We start from the raw sequence: 8,487 nt of genomic DNA, 5'->3' as shown, positions 1-8,487 counted from the left end.
CACAGTCTTACCGGTTGTTATTAATAGGTTATGTACTAGTGCTAGTTACGCCAAAATTCGAAAACGATTTACGATACAATGAAGAAGGTAAGTCTATTAATACTTAAATCTAATAAGAAGGAATGGAAGTACCATGGGCACCTGCCTCCTGCGGTATCAACGACGAGATGTCGAAACAGCGGCGTCGCAGCGAATTTCCAGGGCGATGTCGAGTCGAGGTTGGTGTGACGGCCTGTCCAACAAGATGATACTCTCCAGCTGTTCTGGGAGGGCTCACGACTGCCCACGACAGTCGGAATTCATGGAATTCGTTCTCCCACTCAAAACTGGCTCCGATTCTCAATCTCGGGGATAATAAGATCAGCAACAAAAACAAAAAAGCTGCGGATCGACTGCAGCTTCTCCGATTTTAGCGGGATGGTCTAGTGCCCTTAACCAAAAATCCGACAAAGTCGTAGTGCTCGAACGCACTATTTCTCTTGCAGCTCACAAAAGCGCTCTAAGCGATAGCACCTTTTAGGGGACCCAACAGATCCGACGAATGCGATTCCAAACGTAACGACGAGTAAAAGGTTGCTAAAACGAACTGCAAAAGAGGAAAGCACTAACCCCCAACACCATTCAACACGGAGTACCAAAGCAAAATGGATTCCCTTCCACCTGCGATGACGTGGCAAGGTGACGAAGCGAGAGTTCACGGAAGTTTGGCCCTCTAGTGGCAAACTTACGAAACGTCGAATTTAAACGAAAATCCCTAATCGATGTAAATAATGAGTGGATGCGATGGTTATCAACAAAAGAAAAAAAAACAGTCTATCAGGATTCAAGAGATGACGAAAATTCTAGGGGACGCTCCACGGCGTTTGGACCCACCTAGGTAAGCAAATGAAATTCGCGAACAAAAATAACAAAAAGAACGAAAATCAAATTTCAGAGTGAAGCTCTGGGATGGCGCGATCCATCCAGTTCCTTATAGCAAGAACCAAGCTGAAACGATCCAAAAGACCGATCTACAACAGCGAGGCTGAAACACTCATCTGAGCCCCTCCAAGCTCAGAATCATCGCGACAGTCTCTCCGAGAATGCCAATAAAAACCGAAATAGCTACTGCGAGTTTTCAATTCGTAACACTCTGATAAATTTCATAATTGCAGCAATTGCTTTATCGAGCCTCTTTACAAATTTTCCATGCAAATATAGATGTTTGAGCGTTCTATGCATCCTCTCAAGGTGCATGTTTGTATTAAGACCACAGTGCAACCTGTAGCAATATGCCCAACAATGTTTTTTCTTTATGTAATAACTCTCAAAATAGTTTCCAAAATCTACTGTTTCATTGCATGTTTTGCAAACACTTATAAAGTTTTGTAGCATTCCTTCAAATGCTCTTTCATCTGTCTCTTGCAAAAGTATCCGAAGGATTCTGTATACTTCACCTTGTAACAAGAAGTAAATAGTATTGAAATACTAAACAATTTAAACATTATACTTTTTTTCCTTGTCATGAATCTTCTCCAGGTTTTTCCTCCAAGCCTTATCCACATGCCACGTACAAAATAACCTAAAAAACAAGAAGAGGTTGTTTAGAATAATAATCATTATAAACTGCTTTTGTATATTCAGCTACTTAAGTAGCTACCTATATTTTGGCAAGTCCATTACTTGAATCCATGCATTAAAATATGACTCAGGCATGTCAGTCATAAAACTTTTTGGTGCAATTTTCTTCCCAAGTTTGTCTTTTACATATGAAAAAAAAAAAATTTAAGACGACTTCATCAGACCGGTTTGATATTAGAAATGCACATGATCCCTAAGGTCATCAACAATTAAAAGAGAATTTCAAAACCATAGCCATTCAGTCCATGGGTCTCATCCAAGCATATGCAATCGTCACCAAAATTCTGTAACATCTCCAATTGCCCTTGTGTCATAATTACCAACACAAAATCTTGCTGTATTAGCTCTGGATGTCCCTTAAGTAACACATTTTGTGGCTTGTAAAAAAGAACGTCATTATTCATTTCTTGAACCCAACATTCCACACTGATTGCATCATTTGTATGACGAACAGAATCATGGTTTAAGTTGTTTGCTTGTTGAATATTATATAAATCTTTCTTTTTTAATAAATGTATCCGTTCGAGTTGAGAATTTGTGACAGAGTCACGTATGTTATCCAGAATAGCTTGAATGAAATTTTTGACGCAATTTAGCTGGCCAGTTTTTGCCTCTCAAAAGCCGTGAGAAATAAGGGTCCTATGTCCTGTTCATGTCCCACATTTACTGTGGAAAATTCTACATCACAGTATTCTTTATAGTTACAGTAATACCAGCTGGATAAAATGCATCAAGTTTGACACTACCTTGGCACTTAAGGTGTCTTATATTATTCCGTCTCATTCTGATCATTTCAGATCTATGACAGTTGTATATGATCCTGGTGTAATGTTTTGTCTTATAAGTAATTCCTGGAAAACGAAATTAATGTAACGTTGGAAAACTCGAGGCACGTTCGTGAGCCCAAAAGGCATGCGCAAATATTCAAATTGGCCCAAAGGCGTTACGAAAGAATTTATAGGGATTGAAGACTCTGAAACCTTAACATGATGAAAATCATTCTTCCAATCTACAGAACAAAAATAAAGTTTTTCTTGTACCAGTTCCAACTGATCATCGGTGAGTGGGCTAATTGTCCCTTACGGTTATTTTGTTAATTTCACGATAGTCAGCGCATAACCTGATTTCATTATTCTTCTTCCTTATTGCTAGGGACTGCTATATGGCGAATTGCTAGGTCTTATGATTCCCTCAGCTAATAAATTACCTAACAAAGATCTAAGTTTGGTTTTGTCATCATAAGAAAGTTTGCGTGGAGGAAAAGATATAGGTTGGTCATGTTTTAGGGGTATTTTCAACTCTACATTTTCACTAGAGGGATTTTGATTAAGATTACCGCGATATGTAGTCCGAGTGACTTCCGGGTACTTCTGTAGCAGTTGATATTTTGCACCCGCGCCTTTGCATGAATCCCCGGGTTCGTGGGCGCATTTCAAGCGTCTTTCGACGGAGAGTGATGTCCTCGAGTTGCTTAATTTTTTGAATTTAATGTCCACGTAGAAGCCGTAATGTTCAAGAAAGTCTGCGCCAGTTATTGCATTTGTCACATTGGCGACTATAAACGTCCACTTAAAATCACGGCGAAGTCCTAAATTTTGTGTAACAGTTGTTTGCCCGAAGACGCGGATTGCAGAGCCATCTGCTGACTTGATATCGGTGCATGTGTCGATCAAGAAGTGTGGCTTGGAAACGTTATCGACAATGAATAGGCGTCGAGACGCTCGGCAGGCCACCGCAGCGCCCTCGTGTCCGTTTTTTTGAAAATTACATGGTTGGGTACATTTGTTAGCTTTCTCACCAAATTTGTGATGATACCAACACTGGTCGCCTCTGTTTCTGCTTTTGCTCCTACTTCGACTGCGAGTTCGATTTTTGTTTTCCTCGTCGAGACGTTGCATCGGTTTGTCCATCTTCTCTAGGATTTTTGCCATCATTTTTGCCGACGGGGTGGACTCGAGGATTTTGGCGGCTACTTCTGCCACCTTGTCGATTTCGACTTCTGTGAGCGACACAAGGATTGGTTGTATGGACACTGGCATTTGTTTGACAAATAGTTCTCGTAACGCTGTGGCATTTACATATAGAGTGTTTTGTACTAGGCACTGCATATGTCTTCACAGCTGTGAAGGCTTCCTGAACCCCAGCCCCTGGCCACCTAAGAGCTGTTTTACTCGCTGCGTTTCTGTAATGCAAATGCGACTGACGATGGCGATCAAACTGATAATGACTCGTTCAATATGTGGAAGTTTTTGTGCACATAGAAAGACACAATTTGCATTTAAATACATTTTTTCTTTAACTGCTTTTTTTACTTTAAGATTGCCCTTCCAATTAATATATTCCTGGCCACGCTGATATTTCATTCTTCTTAAAGTGCTCTTCCATTTATTTGGATCATGTTTTCTCTTGCTACTTTTTACATCTTCCAATTCGCAGCTAGCATCTGATGGTTTAGGCAAACTATATAGATAGGAAAAAGAAACTCAAAGTATGAAGTAAAAAAGACATAATAGTTGCTTAGTGTAATAATTGAGCCACGTTATTTTCTGCTATAGTAGCACTGTCCAAATTTCCAAGGTTAGACATTTCGATCAAATCATTTGTTCTAAACACAAAAAAAAAAAAATAAAAAAATATAAAATCGAAAACGTTCTTTGAAAAATTATTTTATATTTTTAACTGTACCTATACATATTTTCTCTATTTTAAAGCAGACCTTACCTATCAGTCATGGATTCTAAACTTTCAATACGGTCCAGACAAATAATTTCCATATTTTCAATATTCATATTGTTTTGAACCTGTTTGTTGCATATCTGAGATAATTCGCTAAAGATAATTAACGATCAAACGAACTTACGTAGTGAAGTTCGATCGTAATTATATGACTTGTCCAATCCGAAGATATCACTCAATGAAAACAACGTAGTCCGCCTCTGGTAGGTCCACTGCGCACCTTATTTAAAGAAGAAAGCCCTTCTCCGTCTCAGCCGCCGCCGCGTTGCATTTCATTTGTTGAAAGGAGCCTTCGCAGAGGCAGCAGCTGCAACTGTGGGAAGGGCCGACGATGGTTCGGGAGGGAAGTGATATCTTCTGACTGGACAAAAAGAAAATCCTTAAGCCTAAGGTAGATCAGCGTATCTACTGTACGAAAAGTTGCAGACTGCTCTTGCGAATTCGTTAGGAGGAACGAGTAGCCTATTGTAGAACTTTGCGAATGTTGCAGTTCTCTGAGACCAGCCTGCAGTTTGGCATATTACGTCGACGGCTAAGCGTTTGTTTGCCAGCCACTAAATGTGGACGCCTGTAGGATAGGGATAGTGTCCTGCCCGTGACGCAGGTATGATGTCCGGTCGATGTAGTCCGTTGGAGTGGATGCACAGCATAGGAATCGCTTTTCTTTGAAAAATGGTATATGGAGTGTGGGTTGTAACTGTAGTGGATTTCGTTTTCTCCGTAAATTAAGTTGTGCTTGATTTTGCGATTGTCTGCCGTCTGTGGCCAGTAATCAGGCACAAGAGTGTTATCAGCTTTCGGGAAAGCTTCTGTAGTGTAAGGGGGTTAGGCAAGCGCTCCGCATATTGGAGAAGAGAGTTCGGGTCCCAGGTAGCGTTATATCAGGGTGCTGCCGGTCATAGCTTTGATAAGCCTTTCATGAAACGGTTCAAGATTGGGTTGTCCGTAACAGAAGGCTCTAAAATCAGTGAAAGCGCCGGGCGATGCGAATTAAAGGAACCGTATTTTAGGTTGGCCGTTTCGAATATGTTTTGGAGAAACCGAATGTTTTCATCCGTAGTAGCTTCGTATACCGAAATAGCTGTCTGGGAGCAGAAACGTCACCAAAGACGAAATGTTGTGTTGTATTGTTTGAGGGTCATTATGGAGATGGCGTTGGAAGGGATGTTCTTCCTGCGGTACGCTTCCCCAATAATAGTCCGGCAGCCAGGGTAAGGGTTTTGGCTAGTGGATGGTGCATCCTAAATGGAGATAGCAATAAGTTTGGGTCAGGTTCGAAAGTTATGGTGTCTTGCACCAACAATTGTACGAAAAGTGGGAACCATGGTTGGGTTGGCCACGGTGGAACCACCAGAATACCAACAGCATTGTCTTGGACGATTTTGTTGAGTGTTCGCAGAACTAGGTTAAACGGAGAAAAGGCGTAAAAATAGAGGTTGCTCCAACTAAGTGTAAAGGCATCCACTGCTACCGAGTCCGGGTCCCTCAGCCAAGAGATGTATCGCTTGCATTTATGATTTACTTTGGTTGCGAATAAATCAATCTTCGGGGAGCCAAATGTTGATACGATGCAACTAAAAGCAGAGTCTGAAAGAGTCCACTCTGTGTCGAGTGGTAGCCGACGAGACTCTTTATCTGCTTCTAAGTTATTCTCCGAGCTGATATAAGAAGCAAATGAGTGTAGATGCCTTGATTCGCACCACTGCCATATGTCTCTAGTTAGGGAATTCATTCGTGGATGTTAATGCTCCGCATTCTGTTAATATAGGAAATTGCGGTTGTGTTATCGCACCTTGACACTATTTTAAGTGCACTGCATTGGATATAGAACACAGTGGATATAGAACAAGTTCTAAGTTAGTTTAAGAAAAGTTAGTACTTCGAGTGTTAAGAGTCATGAGAGGTGACTAGTTCTGCAGAAGTGCTCAGTGGAGCAAATTAATGTACCTACGATATAGTGAAATAAAGAGAGCATAATTCAGAGCAATTTGTGTTGTTTCGAAAAACTCTAGTTATCTCATGAGGAGATAATTAGACACAAGAAAAAGTTAGAATTGGTGTTTTGTTTTTATAGCAATTTCTCAAAAGCGGGAATTTGTTTTATCAATTTATCAGAAGAGGGATCAGATTATCAGATTATTTTGATGAGAAAAAGTTCGGTGACCGCGAGTGTCAAGATGACGAGCCTTTAATAAATTTGGTACGAAGGTCCGCATCACCTAGTGAAAACGTTCCACCTAGGGAACAGCAAGGTGAAAATCAAGTTGCAGGAGATAATTTTGGTGGAGTAGTTTAGGCGCTACTTCAGCAGAATGCAGCGTTAATACAGATGATGCAGCAGGGTCATCGAGGGCCTGAGAGAAATTATAGTATAATGCCAGACTACTCCAAGACCATAGGGGATTTCTGCGGGGAGAAAGGGCCTGGGGAAGCGAAACGATGGCTGGAGCAAATCACCACCAGCGCGACCCTTCATCATTGGCTTGATGAGTTTGTCTATGAAACGGCGAAAAATCGTCTACAAGGCGCCGCTAGGAACTGGTACGAGGGCAGAATACGAGAAATGCTAGACTGGACAAGTTTCCGACTTGCCTTTGAGAGAACGTTTCTAATAAGGCAAAGTAAGACCGAGCTCTGGAGCAAGATGGAAGAGCGTGTGCAAGGAAAAACGAAAATATCGGTGCGTATTTTCACGAAAAAGTGAAACTTTGTAGACAATTGGAGCTACCATTTGAGGAAGTAAAGGAGCAAGTGGCATTTGGACTGTGGTCCCGTGAAGCATCCAATTTAGTATTATCGAAGTTTCATGTGGATGAGGACTATTTACTCCAAGATCTTTTGCAACACGAGTGTATACCAACGAGAGACAAAAATGGACAGGTGTTGTGTTTCAAATGCCAAGTACGGGCATTACGCACGTAACTGCCCTGACGTCGTAACAGCAACTAGTGGAAGTGCGGCTGTTAAGATAGAGAACAATAATGTTAATCATGTGTGAAATCAGTTCGCCAAACCTTAAATATTTTAAAGACGTAATGGTCAACGGAACCCAGGTGCAGGGATACGTTGACTTCGGCAGTCAAATTTGTGCGATACAAGATAAATATGTGCCTTTATTGGGACACATGTGTGATTTACGCCTCCACGAGAACATTATCGGTTACGGCGGTGCGAAAATAGAAGCATTAGGTGCCGTGAAGGCTGAAATTAAGATCGATGAGGTCAAGGCCATGATCAAAATTTATGGCGTTCCAGCTGAGTGTCAACGAATTCCGATATTAATTGGGTATCCATTTACTGAGCAAGAACATGTTAAGGTAACTAAAACACCGACACAACTGGAATTCAGCGAACTACCCCATACGGAACGAAAAGGTGAAATGAAGACAGTCCTATGGGCGCAAGAAGCGTCCGTCATTCCGAATAATTTCCTAGGTCATGTTATCTACTACAACAAAAATTTTAACCAAAAGTGTAAACAAAAACAGTATTTTTATGACGAACTGTTTAAAAACAATATCATGTGTAAATTCTTTGGAGGCAATCGGTTTCGTCTAACATTCGTAACTTGACCCGCTTTAGAAAAAAGTCTTTCGGATGGCACTGATGTTGCAGGAGTTACCGAATATTTCAGATGCAATTCATACAATTCCGCCATCATATGTTTCTTCTTTTCCCAGAAATATAATGGATTTAATTTTCTATCGCAGTGAGGAAGTTCCAAATATTGCCGAACGCTCAGCACAGCAGTAGTCGCCAGAGTAGTCTGAACACCAACGTCCTTTAATTTTTGGTCAAAATGTGACCAAAGTGTCGCCGCATAATTCGTTTCTTCCGGTGATTTTTCGTCGACCTCCGGAACAGTTGCACTAGATGCACACATTGCAGCAAATTCGTTCATCACCCAGTGCTGCGCATTTTTGGTGTTTGCCTCTTGTCCAAATGCCGTTTTTTTGAACCTGGGGTCTATAAACGTACTTTTCGCAACAATTTTGTTCGTTTCAAGTGAACCCAGGCGTATGGAAACGATTTCCAAGAGTTTCTTCTGAAACCATGTGCCGACTTCTGTACTGGGTTATAAATTCTTTAAACTAAATTGTAAACCACGCACAAGTGGTACTACCTAGGCCA

The sequence above is a fragment of the Zophobas morio genome, unplaced genomic scaffold, assembly GCF_036711695.1.
Source record: "Zophobas morio isolate AGI-343-1 ecotype UQ-CSIRO unplaced genomic scaffold, CSIRO_AGI_Zmor_V1 ptg000016l, whole genome shotgun sequence".
Classification (NCBI taxonomy): domain Eukaryota; kingdom Metazoa; phylum Arthropoda; class Insecta; order Coleoptera; family Tenebrionidae; genus Zophobas; species Zophobas morio.
Note: the sequence above shows the minus strand (reverse complement) of the source record.